At 44.4% G+C, this 22,281-nt stretch overlaps 2 pseudogenes; both read right to left on the minus strand.

Moving 5' to 3' along the window:
- Positions 1–7,786: 7,786 nt before the first annotated feature.
- Positions 7,787–11,255, minus strand: LOC123096768 (cytochrome c oxidase subunit 1-like; annotated as a pseudogene).
- Positions 11,256–18,839: 7,584 nt separating this feature from the next.
- On the minus strand, positions 18,840–19,837 carry LOC123096796 (NADH-ubiquinone oxidoreductase chain 3-like; annotated as a pseudogene).
- Positions 19,838–22,281: the final 2,444 nt, after the last annotated feature.

Raw genomic sequence — 22,281 nt, forward strand, 5'->3', positions numbered from 1 at the left:
GTCTCCTTTATTCGTATCTGGGGAAAGGGTTGGTTCTCCAAATTCTCTTTAAAGAATGTTGAAGCAGTACTGTAATTTTCTGGTGAAATGGAAAGTGGTTGCTACCATATTGTTTGTAGTGATTACATCATAATCCTCATCTTCAAAGCAAGGCTATCCACCAGGGCTTCCAATGCTAGGCTAACCTTGGCAAAGAACCCAAGGGATTTGCAAATTCTTGAATCGATAGACTTTTGTACAACGGCAAACAAACAGACGCGATAGAGGGTTTTACGCTACTTCACAGTCAGCAGCAAGAGTGGATGGTATAACTCTAGCCAGCAGGCGGGAGGGAACGAAGCTCTTTCCTGATCTTGAGCTAGAATCCCTGACGTTGGTTGATTTAGCTGTGGGGTAGCTTAGGATCTTAAAGCTATGCAGCTGGGTTGATCCCTATCGATGGAATGGAGCTTATCAACTCATGAATAGCATGCATCGCCTTCTACTATACCGGGCTAAGGTGCAACAATGGAAGCATACCATGGATAATCCAGAGATACATCCTACCTATGCCGAGAGCACAAAGATCAAGCTAAGTAAACAGGTCTAGTTAAAGCCCACTTTAGTAAGGAAAATACAATAGGTTTATGACTGAGCACTAGAGCCTGGAATAGCAGGAGGTTGGGAAATATGCCATGCAGAATTCCAATAAGTTGGCACTGCTTTCCCTTTCCATATGAAAAATGGAGAGGAAAAGCATGGGTGGACCAAGCGTTTTAACCGGAATCTAGTGACGGAGAAAGAAGAAAGATTTTTAAGTGCTAGATAGGGTCACAATTCAATAAAGATACTTGGCTGGATGGCGAAGCTGTGTTTTCTCTCCCAAATCGAGATCAAAGTCTTGCTTGACAGCGTGAGGAACTTTGAATGCTCCATACAAAGAGTCATAGGGAGGTTTTGGAGGTCAGGGAGAAGTGTGTGTGGCCACTGTGCGCAAGCATTCTGTACAGCGATCTTGCTGAGGAGGTCCCCGGTCCCACCTCCATAAAGAAGATCTGGTGACTGCCCATTGTCTTGTTTTGGCTTGGAAGTCTCCTCAAAATAAGGCAAGTGAGTCAACGATCTCTGTAAGAGGAATTGGAAGATGGGGGTTCCATGGCGCACTGAGATGAAAGGCTGTCTTGGACGTGCGGCCCCTTATCCCTATCCCTTTGTTGATGAATCACATGCAACGCGCCTTTGCTTGGATGAAAAAATGTCATAAGGGGGACTCGTTTCACTTGATTCGTTCCGTCGCACCCGCACTATTCCTAAATTTCTTTTCTGTTTCTATTTTGAAAAAAAGGTCGAACTCATTTCGTATAGAAAGAAAGATGTGTCGGATTTGGATCGAGTGACACAGGAGGTGCTTCTGCGTGGCACTCTTTTTAATGGGCTTTACCGTCTTTCTTTACCTTCAGAACACAAAGCTTTGCTTGGCGAAATAACTCCTGCCTATATTTGGCATCTCATCTACTTAATTTAATGACATTCCATATCTCGGGAAGGAAAAAAAGCGAATGGAATTTCAGTCAAGTCTTTTTTTCTGCTTTATCCTTCTCTCAATCAAAGAAAGGGAATGCAGATGTTCTGTCGCCCTCTCTTCGTATGCCACCAGCCTTCCTCTCAAAACCATACTGATCCGATCTTGCATAGATAGGTAGGGACGATCCCTCCAGTAACCATGCCTAAAATCATAAGCTGACCCATTACTTTTGTAGGTGCCTCAATTCTTCCCATTTTCCTACTTATATAACTCTTTGGGGTCCATACCGCACTTGGGGACGGGATATGATTGCTTTCTTAAACAAACCTTTTAGAGCGTTGTCATCTTACCAGCACAGGACTCAATAGTAAGGACTGTCACTGCATTGATATCGCCCATGTATCGTGTTATACTTGGGAAGATCCGGCCCAAGGGGAAGTCTGTTATCCACAACCCAACCTTAGATGAGGGAGAAGTTCACGCTTGATCTTCGACCCAAGACAATGGAAGGGAGCTAAAGCCTTCTTCCTTTTTCAAATTCGTTTATATGGAGCAAAAAGAGGTCGTGTCATACCATTTATTCCGCCAAGAAGCATTCATCTACGGCACTTAGAACGCCTCGACACATTTGTACTCACGCCTAGGACGGTCTTTCACACGGAAGTAAGATTAGAGAGTTTGATCATAGTTTGACCGTAATAAAAAAGAAGTCCCTTTCTCATTTGCTTCCTGGTCATCTCTATAGAGATAGAAGAAAGAAGTCCCAAGCAAGGGTCATGCTATTTCTATTCTTTTCACTATTGTTATTCCCTATTTCCTTAACTGATCTTGAGTTGTACCGAAACAACAGAAATATGGTCTCTCATAAATTGATTTCTTTCATCACTGTTCTTAAATCAATCCGTGTCAGGTACAGAGCCAATCTTCACATCCCATAGGTAAAACAAGTCGCTTTATGGGCTCCTCGTGAAACTACAATCTTTCTGAAGCCCTAGTCAAAAAGTTGTGCGAAACCTCAATTGGTAAGAGGAGTAAACACCTATTCTTTGGGCATTCAAAACATCGAATTGGTTGGCTCGCTCAACCTCTCGAACCGGGACAAAACTTCCCAGCGTTGCATTCACCGCCTAGCCTCGTCCAACATGACTGTAAGGCACGTTTTGCATGCCTTTAAAGTGTACCCCCTCGGAGGTATCAAAAAGTGCGAGAAATCGCATTGATGACTAATAAAGTAGGGTTTTCACTCGTGTGGGTTCGCCCACCTTCCCTTCAGCAGCTCTCCCTGGACACCCTATTCTAAACTGAGGAATTACTTAAGCTCCTGGCTTTTTTTTGACAACTCAAAGTCGCTGCACCGACAGATAACATGTCGTGGATCTTATGTGGCGCTAAAACTTCATGATAGATCAAATCCTGATTACGACTGGAGAGGGACGTTGATGTTCCAAACATTGGGTTCAAGAGCTCGGTTTGATAGACATAAACCTCAGTGATCGGCTTTACACCAGGAAGGAGCAATGAGATAAACTCACCCCCCATGGCGAGACTAGACAGATTCATGGCCTCCTGCTTGAACATTGTCCCAAAAACAACGGTCACACCCTTGCCAAACACCTCCTCAGCTGACGATAATATATCGGACATTGGACTGCAAGGCCTTAGTTGGCCAAGTATGTTTTGTATATAAGGATCCATGGTCTTATCAAACTCCAATTACCAAATGCTACATACAGGAGTTGTTGCATAAAAGGAAGTACCATTGCCACCAGTGATCTTTAAAAGTGATAAACTAAACTCATCACGTTAGGAGAATCCTCTAAACTTAATATAATAGGCTCACTTTATCACTATAAACTTTTTAGTGATGAACAAATAACGAAAACACTTCGTTGAATGACGTGTTGTTAAAGAAAATAGCTGCGTCGCCCCCCTTCAAGACAGGAAACTATAGACAGGTACCTGAGGTGCCCTGCTGAGAGAAGAATTGTCAACAATCAAGCACTTGAGCTTGCAAGAATAAATATATGATGTCTATGCTATTATTGGGATAAAATGAATCAAAAAAGCAGCAGAATACGAGAAGGATTTCTTTTCTTAAAGGGTGTATACATTAGAGTGTACCTGCTTGGTAGGCATGAAATCATTGACAAAGAGTTGCCTAGCTCCGATGAGCTTGCAAGCATAATTTGGAATTTCATAGAAGCGGGCATAGCTAGGGGTGAACCACGAGAAGTTAGAGCAATTAATGGGTAGGTATCGTAAACATCCTGAGTGTATCACGGCATTGAAGCAGAAGAAACAGAAATATTTTCCTTTCTTTCGCATTTGATTTGCATGCCCCCTGTAGATTTGACCCGGAGCCAATGCCAGTCTTTTTTGCGATCAAATGCACTTGAGCTAGTCACTAAGTAAGGCGACAGCACCAAAAGATGTGCATGTGTCATTAGGCCATTGGATTACTCAACAAAAAGTGAAGTGCCAAACGATGAAGAAGAACACTTGAAACCAGGCACTGAACCCTAAATGCTTTGCCTGGCTAACCAGATAGATTACTTCTATCTGCTAGCTTGCCCTAAGAAAAACAACAGTTCCACAGATATCTCCAGTGCTTTTCTATTTGAAACACAAGGGCGCTAAGCAAAGAGAATTTCAATTAACGAACAGTAGGTGCTTTTTCTTCCTTGGCCCATCTCAGTGATATGTAGGCTCTCAGCCCTTACTTGAATCATCCGTCCTCCCTACAGAAAGAAAGCGATTTTATGCCCTCCCAAAGGAAAACGTTTGGGCCGGCTGGAGCTCGACACGGAGCAAAATGTAGATGATCTCCGCAAATGGGCGAGGTAGGAGGACGTGGTTGGAAGTTTTTTGACACGAGGCCTTGCGCAAAAGACGAGTACTTCAGAGCCCACCAGGAAAAGGATATTGGTTCGCATCTCTATATTGATCCGCGGCGCTTCTATGAAGTTTTCCTTGTCTTCGATTTCAAAGCTGAATGGATGACTGAATCTGTCGAAGCATCATTCGATATTTGCAGATTGCCGTAATGCTATGAGGAGTTAGAGTCTTCTGCGGGAAAGACATTTCTTGTAGAGTTTTGTAGATCTTTTTGCTCTACTTTTTCTAGTATTCCTTACATCAGATCTCGAAAGAGCCGATGTTTCCTTCCGTTCCCGGTAAATAGGAATTCTATATCCTCTAGCTCTTCGTGACCTGTTGTGTCTGCCCTCAACTTAGCCGTCATAGAATAGAAAGGTTTCTAACCGTTGAAAAGGATACTTCTAAACGTTAAGGGGCGCTCAACCTTCCACTCAAATCCTTTTTACCAGAAGGGAGCTCGCCTGCCACGACATATAAGGGAAAAGGCAATGTGTGGAACTAGATCAAGTTTGATCTGCCACTTACACTGGAAGGGCAAGAACTAATGCTTATGCGTATTCTTCCACGGCATATAGAAGGTTAACTACTCCAACTCGATGGCTGAGAGAAAAGTGAAATCCTAGCTTTCCCTAGAATCAGCTCTTTACTATCCTCCCCCAGGGGGTTTTTCGGAGACATTGAACCCTAGATTTAGAAGCTTTCCCAGACAAACCTTTTGACCAGGAAAAGGCATACCAAAGATTTTTAGAAAGACACATTGAAATGGAAGCTCTCGAACCTATTCCGAAGTAAGTTTGGGATGAGGTTTCCGATCCGGTTGGTGTTCCAACATCCCGAATCGAGGTGGCTCTAAACTCAGGTTTGCCTACCTCTCTAGTTACAGAGGGAGGAGAGGGGCTTCGTCTTTTTAGGTCTCTGAAAAGCCAGTTGACATGTGCGATCCAATCAAGGAGGCAGTACTTCTGCCTGAGTTCCTCTGGATCCTACTCGTCGGGATTACCGTGCCCCCGTCGCTCGCCGGAGCAGCCGTGCGTGGCGTACCAATTTTTTATCTGGTGGAACTTGTCTGTTCTTTCGAAAGTGTTTCTACAAACGAGTGAGTTAAACCCATCTCGGTCGAATAATTCGTATCTTTAGACCATTCAGAGCCGTTTGCATTAAGTGTTGGGATTTAGTTTGTTGTCATTACCCTCAACTTCATTGCCGTCCACCTCTTGCCGTGTTATTGGCTAGAGAAAGACAACCGATTGTACTACTACAGTGTTGAGTACCCCAGTTGCTCCGCGGGTGATTATGCCCTAAATTCTCAGGAGTGGTGGAACGGATTGCTCCTATCTAGGGTTTCCTAGCTTGCTTTCCTAGATTTAGCTTTATCTATCTTTCCGAGATGACCAACTGCTCTTTCTTGCCAATCTACTTTAGATTTATTAATACTTTCATTGCGGGACCTATCCCCGAAAAACCATTGCTTTTCTTCCGCGGTTTCTTTAGTTTCTTCTTGATTTGATTGAAGTTTAGGGAATTGGATGGACTGGTGTCTTTGGATATTATCCGTCCTACTTATGATCTTCCAATTGAACACACTAGTATTTTTATGGATTCTTTCCCCGGTAGTGTAGTCATCTCCAAAAGGGATGATACATATTTATCTATCCTAGGATGCGCCGTTCATGATAAGCTTATCCGCTTCCTTTCGCCGGTAGTGTGAATCTTCTCGAAAGCGCACAGCATAGTCCAGTCAGTGTAGCCAGGGCATCATGAACGGATTCCTCAAGAGGAAGGTAGGGCCATATCTATCCAAGAAGAAAGACCTAGTAAACAATTATGCTACTTGACCAATGGATAAAGTATAGATCTCATGGCTGGCTACTATTCAACCCTGGCATTGGGGATCAGGAATGGGGTAAAGTACGAACTTTGGCTAAGGATGGGGATCCGGTTGTGCCGTGCCGGCCCCGGGAATCGGCGAACTACGCTACACAGTCAGATACCTAAGCGAACGGATAAGGGAAAGCCCGCTATATTATATATAGTAATCACCTGCTAAAAGGAAAGCCTGACCGATAATAATAATAATAGGTCTATGCGCCGGACAAGCTACGGTATATTAGAGATAGTAAGGAGTTGTATACACGGGGGTATGCATTCATGTCACGCTTTCTGTGTGATAAGAGGTTGCTAGCTAGCAAGTATAGAAACAGGAGATATGCGTAGTTAACAGAAGCAAGGGAATATGCGTGAGTTGATTTGAGAGTTTTTTTTCAGTTGCCACCGAAAAAGCAATTTCATCTCGAGGGAAAATGCATTGCATTTTCAAGGGATTGCCAAGCTAGGCTAGGGATCGTCCGCGGGTATCAGGAATATCGTATTTATCTCTTATAATCTAGATCCCACTTCCCTCCACTTCTTGCCTCACGCCCGTCCTGACTCCACATTAACGACTGTCCTTCCACCCAATTCCCCGCACCCTTGCATCACATCTCCAACCCCTGCCTCCACGCGATCTTCCACAATCGTACCCCCCACCTCTGAAGCTTGCCCCCGACGAACCTGTCTGCACCTGCGGGCCCGCGCTTACATCTTTGGCATCGCATGATTAAACATCAGCACGCGCACTTCCCTCCGTTTTCGATGCCGACAGGGGCTGCTAGGGGGTGTAAAGTTTCATTTCGGTCGTGTCAGACGACATGCAGGGGGGCAATGGCTGCCAACGGAATCTATAATAATTCGATACTAGGTCAATTGTACCATCGGACTTGTAAGAACATGTAAAATGTACCACACGAGGTTGTACCAGCTGTGTGCAGTCCTCCGGCACGGGTTAAGTGTCCTGCATAGATCTTCCCCTCTCTCCCAAAGAAGAGATGTTTGCTTCATAGCCTTCTCTTCCGAGATAAACCCTACAAAGGATCCTAATCGTGCTAGCCTTTCATGGACTCTTCTTGGATTTCCTTTCAGCTGCGCCCAGCACCTCTCTAGTTTCTCTACGAGATGGAGATGGCTCATTCTCTAGTTTTCCTACGAGATATAAGTAAGTTTCTATCGTACTTTGAAGTTCAGGAAGGAGTTATTAATTAAGACGAAGAAGAACTGGGTGGGGATATGCCTTTCCCATAACAATAGAAAGAATCCAAGCCAATATACACTACACTATCACTATAGAGTTTTCGCCTACCTATGAAAAGTGAGATGAGAGCTTTGTGCTAATAATTTATTATAAAGGTGTACCTATCGACCCCAGGTAATTAATGCCCTATCCTTCTACTTAAAAAACATTACATTAGACTTGACCAACTGTTAATACCAATCCGACAGCAATAAGTACTACTAATGCATATTCATATCCCACTAGTAGACTTAGCAGACTGTGACCTAGCCAGTCTATTTGTTGACAACAGACCAGTACTATCCATCAATGCCACAAAGACCATAGACGACCTCTATTTCGTGGAAGAACTCCTTCTCATATGATGCAGGGCAATAAGACCAACTGCTCGCCCTACCTAGTGAGAAGAAAGCTTATAAATATAAGCATAAACGAATTCCTAGCCGAGCCCTATACTTACCTGCTTGTACGGTCAATGCCCTAGTAGACATCAACTTGTTCATAAACTCCAGCCTTACCTATGCTGCTTTACCCGACCCAGGTGACCTACTTTCTCAGATGAGAGATTCGACGGAGTAGTAGGAAGTCCCTGTGGAGAACTAGAAGACAAAACGAATATAGCGGACCAAGCAATGAATGACCTAGCCTAGGTAGTCCTATGTTTGACCAATGCTGCCTTGTATGTCTTGATCCAAGATTTCTCAGCAAAAAAAGACATGGGATTATTGATCAATTCACCATCCTCTTCATCTGAGTGTGCTTCCACTTTATCGTTTGTGGCATGTGCATTATGCAACAAGTAGATTCCTGATAAATGAACCTTCTCCACCCCTTTCCTATCCAACGCGGAGCGGCAGAACTACTCGTCTGCAAAGTGGGAAAGCTCCCTCCCTCCTACCTAGGTGTACCTCTTCATTGGAGCAAACCATCCAGCAACTTCTTACATTTAGAATTCCCTTCGAAGCTGGCTATAACCATCCTTATTGACCAGAAAGGAATTGAGAAAGGGGATGCTATAACCAGACCATAGACAGCGTTTCCACATTCGCTTTTGAACTTAGGGAAACAGTGAAAGAAGCCCTCGTTCCCGCTCTTCTTTCCCCCGACTTACCCTTAGAAGGAAAGTAGGGGCCTCGGTTTCTCTATTTGCTATGAGAAACCTAAACCTGTGAATTTCTTTTTCGTAGGTGATCTTGCTCGCAATCGCAGATTTGAATAAAAAAGTCGGTATGGGGCTGCTCCCTTTTGGAACTCCGAAAATATTGGCTTCGGCTGGACATATCTTCGAGGACCTGGTTTTTTTAAGCTTTTTCTCTCTTTTACCGCAGGAAGTTCTCCAAAAGTATGAAAGGCCGGAGGGCTTTGTACCAACCATTCTAGTGTGGTTGGATTCTGTTCAACAGCACAAGGACTTTCCGCACATTTTTGGTTCTTTCCACTGCTTGAAGTGATTGCGACAACTACGAAGAAACGACGAATCCCAACTACGGATATATAAGAACCGAAACTGCTCAGAGCATTCCATCCGGCGTAAGCATCTGGATAATCTGGAATGCGACGTGGCATACCCGAAAGCCCTAAGAAATGCATGGGAAAGAAGGTCAGATTAACCCCGAAAAAAGTGATCCAAAAATGGATTTGGCCTAAAGTTTCAGGATATGTCCGACCAAAGATTTTACCCACCCAATAGTAAAATCCAGCAAATAAAGCAAAAACGGCTCCCATAGAAAGTACATAATGGAAATGTGCAACCACATAATAAGTATCATGTAGAGCAATGTCTAGCCCAGAGTTTGCTAGAACTATTCCAGTGAGCCCTCCTATGGTGAACAAAAAGATGAACCCTACAGCAAATAACATGGGTGTTTTGTATTGTATCGAACCTCCCCACATGGTAGCGATCCAACTAAAGATTTTGATTCCTGTGGGCACAACTATGATCATGGTAGCTGCGGTGAAGTAGGCACGCGTATCAACGTCTAAGCCCACAGTAAACATATGATGAGCCCAAACTAGAAATCCAAGAACACCTATACTTATCATGGCATAAACCATGCCTAGATACCCGAAGACCGGTTTTCTTGAAAAGGTCGATACGATATGACTAATAATACCAAATCCAGGCAGAATGAGAATATACACCTCTGGATGACCGAAGAACCAAAAGAGATGCTGGTATAATATTGGGTCTCCCCCTCCTGCAGGATCAAAAAAGGTTGTATTAAAGTTTCGATCGGTTAATAACATTGTAATTGCCCCCGCCAGTACCGGAAGTGATAATAAAAGTAGGAATGCTGTCACTAGAACGGACCACACAAAAAGTGGTAATCTATGCATAGTCATTCCAGGTCCACGCATGTTGAAGATAGTTGTTATAAAATTGATAGAACCTAAAATTGATGAAATACCTGATAGAAGAAGACTAAAAATTGCTAAATCAACTGCCCCTCCAGAATGGCTGGTAATACCACTTAAGGGCGGATAGACTGTCCACCCAGTGCCGCTGCCCACTTCTACTAAGGCTGAGCTTAATAGGAGCAAGAGACTTGGTGGCAACAACCAGAATGATATATTATTTAATCATGGAAATGCCATGTCAGGTGCACCTATCAGAATCGGAACAAACCAATTACCAAATCCACCTATCATCGCCGGCATAACCATAAAAAAGATCATTAAAAAAGCATGAGCCGTTATTAAAACATTATAAAGTTGATGATTCCCACCAAGAATTTGATCGCCGGGTCGGGCTAATTCCATACGAATCAGTATGGAGAAGCATGTGCCCATCACTCCTGCAATGGCACCGAAGATGAAATAGAGAGTCCCAATATCCTTGTGGTTAGTAGAGAAGAGCCATCGAACCATATTTGTCATTTTTTATTTGAGAAATGAAAACTTTCCTTATCAAAGAGGGGCCGGGGGGCTGGAAGAGAAAAGAAAGAGGGGCCCGGGGGCTGGAAGAGAAAAGAATCAGAATTACTGAGCTACCCCGCTCTTTTTTTCTAATTCCCTTCTAAGATCCTCCGACTTAAACAAGTCGAGAGCATGCTCATGCTCAGCTCTTTCGAGACTTGCCTTGCTCTTGGGGATTTCTTCCCACCGGATCCTCTGTTCCACTTCCAGGCACCTCCTTGCGGAGCTTTCCGCCTCAAGGAGATCCCGGTTGTGGGAAACAGCATTTCGAAAGAAAACGGATCCTCCCTCATTCTCCCGCAGATCTTGATAAGACGCTTGGAGAACAGTGAAAGAATCAGTTGCGTGAATATGGTCCAGATAGGAACGAAGCGCTTCATCGACCAAGTAGGGCTCGATCGGTAGATAAGGCCCTACTTTTTGATAAAGCGCCACAAATTCCTGAATGACATCTTGTCGCATAGAAGAGAGCTTTTCTTCCATTAGGAAGAGCTTAAGCCGCCCAGGTATGTCTTCCAGGGGGGTATTGTGATTAAGCTCGTTCTGAATGAACGTAACCCATCCCGGATCCTGCTCGTAAAGACTCAGATAGAAGTTTAGCCCTGCTAAATGAGCTAGAGCCTGGGGGTCTTGAATCTCCGGCGGGAGAGTGATCAGAAAGGAGGAGCCGACGAAGCACGAACTAAAAAGATTGAAAATTGGTATTAGGCATAATATAAAACGACAAAGGAATAAAAATATACAAATCGAAAGTAATATCAAATTATATATTAAGGGAAACTTAATACATAAGAAAAAATAGAAAGTAGTAAAGCGGGTAGTGGAGAAGAGCCATCGAACCAGATTTGTCATTTGCTTTTCGTTTTGAAAACTTGACTTATCAGAGAGGGGCCAGGGGGCTGGAAGAGAAGAACTTGAATACTAAACGCTGGAAGAGAAGAACCTTAATACTAAACCAAGTTTCGGGAACTTCTTGGTGACTTGATTGGTTCCCTTCCCACAATTTGCAAAGGATGATTCCCGTGAAGGTGATCTCGATCACCATCCTATGATATTTCTGGATGCTTTTGAGAAGCTTTTCCTTTTACCTAATGCCGGCTACCGACAACTTACTTCATGCTATTACTAACACTTATGACTGAGCCGCACTTGCTTTCCAAAAGAAATTGAAACTATCATGCCTGAGACTAGCCAATAGAAGAAAGAGCCATAAGCAAGCCATAGCAGCATCCTTTTTCTTCGCTTTCTTCAACAATGCGAATCTACCTCACTCCTCATCATAACTCAAATACAAATTCGAGTTCCAAATTGATATTTCCTCACGTAAGCAATAAAATGTGAAACCAATATTCATCATGAAACTTCAGACACTGATGATTGTGAGGTTCTGGAAGAGAGACGACGTAGGCTGAAAAAAAGTAAACAGAAAACCACCCCTTAAACTCATTTGCTCAACATTCTTTCCACAGCAACTAGAAAAGTGGAGAAAATCCAATAAGGGGAGGTCCCGGTGAATACAAATCAATTGGAAACTGAACCCCGCATTCATGTCTCTAACAAGGCTGTCTAAGCTAAGCGGCCATGGACCCATGGACCCGGGGAATCTGAACCATTAGGTAGAGTTTCCGCTGAAAGAAAACCAGGTCAATCTTCCGATCGCGAGTCTTTACAAGCTTGAAACAACTTAAGCACAGGTGGGAGTCGCCCCTTTTAAAGTCAGTATTTATGCGGCGCTGAACTAACGAGCGGATACCTAACCTTCGAAGGAGAAGAAAAGACGGATGTATCTTTCATTCATATCAATCAGATGTGCTTTGCTCAGGACTCCCATTTTACCATTGCTTAAGCCATATTACATAAAGCATAGTGAGTGATACGCAATGCTGGTACCACCATGTTTTTTCCTCACTCTGTGTAGCCACACTCGTTTGTCCATTTCTACTTATTATTTATGTTAAATAGTATCAGTTGGTTGTAGAAGCACTGGCGTTCAGGGATTGCAAAATCCATAATATCAAGAAGCGGTAGGAACCTGGCTAACTTCGATGCGGATAACGCGCTGTAGAAGAAAGTGGATCAACCAAAGTAGACCTTGATCGAAAGGCACCACAAGGCGAACCAATAGAGTGTGGTGTAAGCGGTGAAGCAGAATAGGAATTGGAACTGCTTGAACTAGAAAGGGCTTCCGCTACCGCGCTACCTCGGGAGCTCCGGAAACGGTATACACGCTTCACTCATCTGTAATGGTATCCTTGAAAGCTAGCTAAAGTGGGTTCTAGACAAAGTTCTCCTAAGCAGGGCGGAAGGAAAAACAAGAGCAGTATAGCTCTACATTACGCTTCGGGGGCCTCGTCTTACTCACTCACCTTCTACTAATCGGACCATGACAAAACAACCAGCCCAGCAATAGGCAAGGACTGGCTGAAATCCCTTTCCGGATCCAGTCTATCCGTATCTGCTGTCCCTTCCGCTTTCTGTGTTGATGGAGCTCGGTCAGATAGTTCCGGTATTGCAAAGGAGGGCAACGCATTGGGATCGTCCAATCCCTTCTGATCGGTTGTCATATTGAATTGCAAATTCTCGTATAGTAAGAGTTCCTTCGGTTTCCTACCTAGCACATTCTCTGTTGTCTACGCCAATATTTTACCTGCGAGTAGAGTGTGGCTGGCTACATACGGGGGAACTCAACCTACCTTTCGAAGGGTAGACCTTTACAGATGAGTGAAACGAGGATTTAGGTATATAAGGAGACGACCCGCCAAGCGAGCCAGCCTGATACCGACTTTCATTGATAGGCCATGAAACATAGAGAATGGGAACTTGTTCGCACGTACCTCGACCGCAGGTCTGAGAATGACGAGTGTGCTTTCGCCCACAGCTTCTGTTGCTTAACCGACTCGTGGTGTTTATGGTCCTAACCCGGTACAGCCGCTAAGCTCATTTTTCATTTCCAAGTGTTGTTACTAGCCTCGAGAGAGATGTTTCACAGGATTCATCTGCAACTGATAAACCTGGGGGATAATACCGAAACAGTCCTTTTTTCTGATCATAGAGGAGCCGTATGAAGCTAAGGTTTCATGTAAGGTTTTTCAATATAGGTGGGAGCTGTGATGTTATTATCGACTATGATTATCTAACAGTTCAAGTACAGTTGATATAGTTGAAGCACAGCCAAAATATGGTTTTTTATGGAATCTTTGGCGTCAGCCTATAGGCTTTCTAGTTTTTCGAATTTCTTCTTTGGCCGAATGTGAAAGATTACCCAGAGGGGGAATTAGTTGCGGGTTATCAAACCGAATATTCCGGTATCAAATATGGTTTCTTTTCTCTTGTTTCTTACTTATCCTTATTAGTTTCCTCTTTATTTGTAACAGTTCTTTACTTAGGCGGGTGGCATTTCTCTATTCCCTACATATCCACGATTCTCCCAGTGTAGGAATCACACTAGTTATCTTGACCTTGATTCGGTCAAGCAGTTTTTCCTTACTATACTCCAGTACGAACGGTGCATTAGTAATTATCTGGGATTTTTTTTGCTCTTTAAAGCAAAATGGTGTCTTGACTCTCAAGAATAGTGCGTGTTAATATCCATGTAGATAAAGATAGAAATGGCAACGAACTGGATGCATAGTCAAACAAAAAACTTGTGACTTGTTCTCATAGGCTAACTAACCAAATCATAGGATCTAACACGAGACCGGCTAAAGAGAAATATCTGATCTGTCTTGTCCCTTGGGATCTTAAGTGTGGAAAGAGTCTAGTCTCTTCCATTGCCAACAGTGAGTGTAGGCTGTCTTTCTACTCGGATAGGAGTGCGCACTAGAAATCTCTTCTCTTCACTTCAGCAACAGTGGATTTCTGAAGCAAAGGTCGAGTACTACTGATTCCCCATTGGCCAGGCCCCAGCGTAAAATGGATCTCTGATCTTGCCATTCCTTCAGATCTGGAAGTTTGCACTTTCTTAGGAATGTTAAATAACGTATCAAATATGCCTCCGGCGAAAAGAAGGTAGGTAGAATGAAAGGAAAACAAACCACGGAATTGGAGAATCAGTTGTTCCTTTGCAGTGAGTGGAGTCAAGCTCGTTCTCAGTCGTATCCACTATAGGAGGTTTGCTACACGAAGAACGGGAACAGGCAGGCTATTGCTTGAAGGAAACTAGGAACTGGGATTGATTGTCCGCTCTGAGATCGGTATTCGTTCTGTTCTCCTCGGTTCTGGGTCTTCATCTGTTCTGTAGACTAGACCCGCACATAAGGAGAAGCTAGCCTAGGAATCAGTCAACTAGACTCGCACTGAAAGCCAAGCCATTCAACAGGGATTCTCTGAACTGATACGATACGACTATTCAACTTCCAACTATCTCCCCTGCCCTGTTGAGGTAAGAACCAGGACAATAAGGAAAACCTCTAGAGCACTTAGCCAAGCCTTAGCCTGATATTGAGATAAGATAGTAGTTGCACACACGGAACTAGCCTTAGATCAAATCTGGGATGATGCCATACCCATATCCCTTCTTCCCAAGCTCAAAACCATTACTAACAGAAATATACGCAGCACTCATAAATGAAACTAGACCCGCACGCACCGCACCTAAAAATCAAGTTCAACCAACCAACCAAGCAAGGAAGTGAGCTCCCTATAAAGTAACTTCGCCCAAAGCAAAGAAATGGTTTCGGTAATGGCGCATCTTCACTTCACAGTCTTTCTCGAGCCTCATCAGCCCAACAAGCAAGCTTTTTTATTGCTACGCGCCTCCGCCTCTCTATATAATGATAATGGGAAGAATCTTTTGAACGAGAATCATCTAGTTATATAAATTACTTATATAGTTAGTTAGAAGACAATCTCCCCTTTATTGCTTTTGCATAGCATTGAGCATTATATATGGTTAGCCGCGGATCCAGTGGATAATGCGAGACTACAACGTATAGTGTTACCGACGATGTTTCGCTTTCGTCTTCGGTGCCTGGCGTGGTGCTATCATCACATTGATCTACCCGCCCTTCTATTCCCTTCCCTAGCTTTCGTGTTTGAGTAGTAGGGCCAGATTTCGATTCGGATGCAAACTTAGCACAATGCCCGGTAAGCTAAACACTTGATTCTACATCTCCGAGAATGCAACGAACTTCTACTTCTAGATAGGTCTAATAGATAAACGGCTAATAGATAGACGGGGGCCCACTAGTCCTGTATTGCGGTAGTTCAATACATACTGACAACGAGAGAATGAACCCAGTACCTATAGTACAACAAACACCACCATTACTTGCGTCACTAAATTGAAGCATAGAAAGAGGTGGACCGCGCCTTGGATAATTGGTCGGATACAGCCGTAGACCGCAGAACTCGATCGGACACACAGGGTACGGTACAGAACTCGTCAAGACATAGTAGTCAACTGCTTCACTCCTACGCATTATCCTTTCTTTGAAAGGCAAGATTAGGGAGCCAATTGAGTGAACAGACGAAGTAGCTTGCTTTGTACTACCGACATCTTAATACGATATTCTTTGCTACCTTTTCCAATGACAAGCCAGACTTCAGAACTGATTGGACACCAGAGTCGATAGCTTACTTGGGACTACCGAAACTACCAAAGAGCAGCTCTCATTTTTCTAAAGAGGAGGTGGATTGCAGTGATAGTGAATAAGAGAGACCAACAGAAGCCCTATCTGGGCGAAGCAAGCCAGTGCCAGTGCAAGGAGCAAGCTTACCTGCCTCTGGAGTGGAGTGACCCAGTTCCAGCGCCATCATAATATGACATTCTAGGGTTGGCGCACCAGAGAAGATCCCGTAAAGGGTGGTACATTTTCAACTACTTCACTCGAGAAAATCGAATGCATTTCCGGGTCCCATCCTCACCTGCTTCTCTCTTCTGCATGACTGTTCTGTTCCCTCCTGGCATCTTAGAGAAGTCAAGTATTCTACTTCTGATCTGTCAACTCTGACCCACAACTAGCGCTAGGGAAATGCTATTCTCGAAAGCAAGGGATTGAGTGAGATATGCAGCAAGCAAAGAAAAATGGAACCCAGCAACCCGGAAACTACAGAAGCCTATCTAGCTTATACGATCACAGAAATGAGAGAAGGAGAACGAGAACATCCACGGAAGATAGTGATTCCAGATGGCAAGGGTTCTTTCCCTATCAATCTGCCCTGACCCATCAAGCTATTCAGCAGCAATCCAGCCAGACTACTTTAAAGGGTGCCACTAGACTCTGACAGAAACATAGCCCTATGACAAGGATACCCATCATTCCTATTCAAGGACTGGTCCAATTCTCTTCATTCACCATATTTAAGGGGATGCTTGGGGGCCCATGACATCCTTCCTAAACAGGAGCTATTGATCCAACACCTGAGCCATATTTATTGCGAGGAGCAATCCCGTTGCTAAAAGAGGAAGAGCTTCTAAGTTCGAGTCCTGATCCCGAGATCAATGGGTTTCCACTTATGCCCGGACCGGAAGTAGCATATATCAATTAAAGGGAGATCTAATCAACCGAGCTGGGTGAGGATTCTGAGATTATGTATTGGTCATTGGCTACAGGTGAATATAATTAGGTTCGCTGATCATCCAATATGACCCGCATCAGGTCGCGCATTAATTAAGTGGTGGGCTATACAAGTGGGAAAGTACGGGCAGTTGCATGTTTCCTTTGTTTCAAAACAATGTTAAAAAGGCGGGTGTGATGAAGTTGGGAGGAGGGGGCAAGGTATATAGAATGTGAACAATGGGTGGAAATCGGAGAATAGTGCCAGAACAGCCGTTGCACAAATATGAGAAATCAAGGGTTGTGGATGGTGGAAAGTATCGAGTTGTTCTAGTTCCTGGCCTTGGTGGTTGGCCCATGCTCGAGGGATACTATGGCGCATCTCTTTCTGCGGGAACTAAACAAGTTGCCAATAATAATAGATATCCCATAATACTTTAGGGCAAATCCGGGACGGGATATTCCTCGATTACAGAGGCAGCAGTTGCGGGCTCAGGTGCTGGTGTGGCTAAATCTACATCAATAGCAGGATCAGGATACGATGCTTACTCGAAATCAATATTCCCCGGTTTCTTACGAGATAAGATATGTATGCCGATCCAACTAAAGGAAGGGTGGTTTTGAGCTTGGGTTTCAGGCGCCGGGCTTTTCTACTGATGAAGTGCGGTGCGCATCTAAAAGAGTGGAATATCCCGTTCTGCTATCAAAGAAAGAATCGAATCCGCCGCTTGTTTTTCTAGCTATCAAATCCCTTGCCCAACAGGAACAGGATCTCTTGCCGGCACCGGCACGAATCGAACTGCGGATCAGGCGTGTGGAAACGAATCTCTTGGATGCTCTAGGATTGGGGAAGCGAAAGCAGTTATCGAGTCAAGTCAGGAAAGCAGTCGAGCTACTACGGTACAAGAAGAATCTGTATTCGCAATGAGAAATAACATATGGAATCTGCCACCCAAAACAATAGGAATAGGCTTGCTTGTCCGCTCTTAGATCGGTTCATAGCTGAGGCTATGGTTTCTAGCAGATGTGAATGAATTCATTTCTACTCTACTCCGGGGAATGTCCTGTCATTCGTACATTCGTATTCGTATTGGATTGTTGGAAGGAAGCAGTTGGCATTCTCGTTCGAAGGAAAGGTACTTGTTCGAGGAAAGAAAGCGTATTAGTGCTCTAGGCTAATCAGTCGGGTAGAAGCTCGTAACAAGAGCAAGCATCGGAGAAAGCGTATGTACTCGTTCTCGAGTCAGGAAAGCACTTGTTGGCATTGGCGTCAGAAAGTAAAAGCAAGCAAGTAGTTTCGGCATTGGCTACTACTTCTTCCGCATGGGCCAGGTTCTGTTCTCGAAATAGCATAAGTGATCCTGCGAAATCGGCGATGCTAGACCAATCAAGCGTATCATGTCGACTTTTGAATCTGGGACTTGACTATCCTTGAGATAGCAGTTCCCTGGTTAGGAAAGCGGAGTCACTAGAACGATATGAGATACACGCACATCTCGATAAGCCAATCCCAATCCCTTCAACCCACAAAATATAGCATGTTCCTGCGAATTATGACCTTCGCCTGGAACGTGAGCAAATATATCATCTCGATATGGGATTGGCTTATCGAGATGGGATTTCACACCTGGCGAATCTTTCACTCTACCTCCTCTGACTAAGACTATAGCATGTTCCTGCGAATTATGACCTTCGCCTGGAATGTGAGCAAATATATCATGTCGATTGCTCAACCGTACTTTTGCTATCTTACGTAGAGCTGAATTAGGTTTTTTCGGTGTTCTCGTCGAAACACGCAGGCATACTCCTTGCTTCTGGGGACATTGATCCGAAGCTCAAGTACGGTCCGTGCGCCGTTTTTCTTCTCTACCATGACGAATCAATTGATTTTTTGTAGGCATCCCTCTTTCCTATGTCCTTCCCCCCTTTGCCCTTTCAAAAGTGGTTACTCCCGATCCGAAGCACCCCTTTTCCATTCATAGAGAGATCCAATCGTCAAAATCAATAAAAAGGCCATCATGGACCAAGATCCAAACAGATCAATCTTGTTAGGAGGTACTGCCCAAGGAAAAGAAAAGGTGACTTCCGGATTAGGGATAATAAATAAAATAGGAACCGGATAAAATCGTATATCGAAACGACTTCTGGCATCACCGGAGGGATCGGAACCACATTCGTAGGCTGACAATTTTTATGGATAGGTCGAACTATTGGAAGCAAATGGAAAAGGAACACCGAGTGGAATCAAAGAAACTAGCGGACTGATCACTAAATAGATACAAATAGGTGCAAATTCCGACATCACCAAAGCCCACTTCGTTCTCTCGCTCTCCTCGCGGCGCTCCTTGCTCGCGGAGCGGCATACCGAAAAAAAGACGCTCAGATGTGGATTCGAACCACTGAAGGATTTCAAGGGCAATGCCCCTTGCTCTTCCCACTGAAACAAGAAAAAAAAGGATTTGCAGTCCAGCAAGAAAACGGATGCGCTAACGCGCAACGGCTTTCGCGCTAGTTGCTCAATCCGTTGCTTGTTTTGCTCTAATCAGCTGAGCTACCAGAACCACTTGCCTAAAGTCTCTTTTCTTCATCTATGAGCATCCTACCTGCAGTGGAGGAGCTTGCTCAAGAACCGAGAGCCGGCCAGGGACTGGACGACCCTCGTTCGGGAAGGTCTTCTTCGCTATAGACGCCACCAAGAACAAGAAAGGGGCGCTCCGCTCCTAGTCACTAAGCAGCTATTCTGTCCGACGGCGGACTCCATCAATCTGAGGTTCTTTCTCTCACGTAATTTCGCCCGCCCGTTCTACTTCCGTGCCGGAGGAAATGGGATTCGAACCCATGATACAATCTTCTTGTATGTCGATTTAGCAAACCAATGCCTTAAGCCACTCAGCCATACCTCCAAGTTGTTGATCGGAATTGGATGTGCCGGGTTGGTTGCCCCAAGATCCACTGCGTAAGCCGTAGCACGCGTACTCTTCTATACTGAGCGAGAAAGACTCTATCCAGATCTATGGATCTCCCCAGCGTCCAAGCGAGACCCCATCCAAACCAAATCCGCCACTCGTTGGGCGAGGCCTTGCTTTCTATGAACACCTCACCACTGAATGAGAAACTTAGCCTCCGACCCGACCAAGAGAGAAGACAGGGTCAAGCCGACGCCGCCCTTCCTCACCTGCCTGAATGGAATGAATATCTCCTTCGTCTAGTCGAGAAGGGAAAAAGCCCGGCGGGGAACAGGACAGTGACTCTTCTAAACCGTTACATGACGGAGAAGTCCATTCTCGTCATGATCGATCCACGTCCTACTATAGTGCCCGGAGAACCTGCTTCTAGAAGATTCTATAGTGATCCACTGGAATCGGCCTCGGGTGACGCCTCCCTAGTCGTCGAAAGATTTCATCCCTCGCTCGGTCGTTAAGGTGGGGTGAAAACTGCAATTAATTCTCTATCTCCGTCATAGAATATGGGATACTCACTTTCAATGGCCTCGCATCCCCAGAGCCTTAGACTGGCCTGCCCTTCCAATCGGGGTTATAACGGGTCCGGTATCAGCAACACCAGCCAATCGTGTTGGTACGGTGGGTTCCCCATACCCACTATTCGGAAAAAAAAAGCTTGCCATAGCAGCTCAAACCTCCGATCGGGAAATGGGAGTTCTAACCGGTCCTAACCCCAATTCCAAACAAATTGATTGGACCGAGGTTCGTGCAGGGAGAGAATAGAAACTAATAACGATGGAGCAAGAAAACGGATGCGCTAACGCGCAACGGCTTTCGCGCTAGTTGTTCAATCCGTTGCTTGTTTGGTTCGAGGTTGAGCTCACCCGCCGCCCTACGTCAGTAGTCTTCCTAACTTCTATTCCCTTTTTTTGCTCTAAGGTAAGGTCCTTCAAGAACAGCATTGCGGTCGCAACGGGGCTCTGGGTGAATATTGTCCGCCCGTATGAGCCGGGCTATGAATATTTATAGGTCGGGGTCTTTACTGAAAAACCACAATACTACACTACAACAATTTGAAGAAATCCGCAAGTGACTCTAATTTGAATTCACTAGTCGTGTTGAGTTTTTTTATTTCAATATAAAAAATCTGCCAATCCCGATATTCCCACATTTCATTCTGGTCCAGTGTCCATTCCTGAATGAAAGAAATGAGCTTTGCCTCTTCACTCACTTCTGAATGACTCCTTTAGCACTCTCTTTTTTATATCAAAAAATAGAAACAGTTTACCTTTACCATACCTTCCAAGCAAGAGTGTTTTATTGCAAGATTAAGTTATTACTGAACAAAGATAAATTCTCATTATAAAGGATGAGAGAAATTCAGAAGCACTTTTTTCTTATTCTAGCAGACGGAATTGAATTGGTCTAATTTAGGACTTTCCAATCGATTTTTATCTTACCTAATTCTATCTACGCCCAGGGGGTAGGTACGTCGCAAGCTCTGGGCAGCTATCTTATTCCAAAGAATCTCGCTCCCTAAAAGGTTGCCGATACCATACCTCTATTGAACCCTACTGGATCCAATTATTTAAGTGTTTAGTCGAGAGGAACCACATTGACACCATGCTTGTGCTAAGCCACAGCTCCATCAAACTAATCTGGATTTCTTCTTGTTTACGAATAATGGGGCATCTGCCTAACCCTATCAAACCTCTCTGCAACTACTTCTCTCTGTTCTCAGCAGCCCGAAGGATTTTTCTAGTCTCAAAGTCCTATTAGAACTCCCGCGCTTGCTCCTTTGGAGCCAAATGGATCCGAATTTCGGTAAGATAATACAAGAATCGTATTTGGTTGGGTTCTAACTCTGCTGGTCAGTCTGGCGCGGGTGTGATACCGGTGAAGAAGCGAGTAGTTGACAGTCAGGGAAGTAGATTCCTTTAAGGAGAGAAATTCATTGGTTTAGCCGTTAGGCGGAGCTTCTTTACACGCCGGTAGCGGAACAGCCCAGGCAGCTTAACGTGCTCTTGGCACAAAGGTAATAGAATGGGAGTCTGACGACACCCGGTACTCGGGATCTCCTGCTTGAAGAAGCAAGGAATTTCAATTACTCAGCCGTTGAATAAAATAAACTAGATACCCATGTTTCCAATATTTACTTCCCTTTACTTCCAGGACCTGGCCTAAGCATAAAGTAGATTTGCTGCACGAGCTCAAGTGGAGGAGGAAGCAGGGGTGGCGAACAAAATGTTGGTATGGAAGATCTCTTGCTCCCCCCCTGAAGGGTTCTTAGATTACCAAGTAAGGGAGGGAGGTAGGTACCATGGTTTCCTTCTTTTATTGAATACCAGTAACGCGAGTAAACATTTAAGTGAGAAGTTAGGTAAGCGTTGCCAATGGCCAAAGCCTTTACTCTTTACTTCTTGACTATAGTAATAGTCA

This window comes from Triticum aestivum, chromosome 4D (genome assembly GCF_018294505.1).
Source record: "Triticum aestivum cultivar Chinese Spring chromosome 4D, IWGSC CS RefSeq v2.1, whole genome shotgun sequence".
NCBI classification, from domain to species: domain Eukaryota; kingdom Viridiplantae; phylum Streptophyta; class Magnoliopsida; order Poales; family Poaceae; genus Triticum; species Triticum aestivum.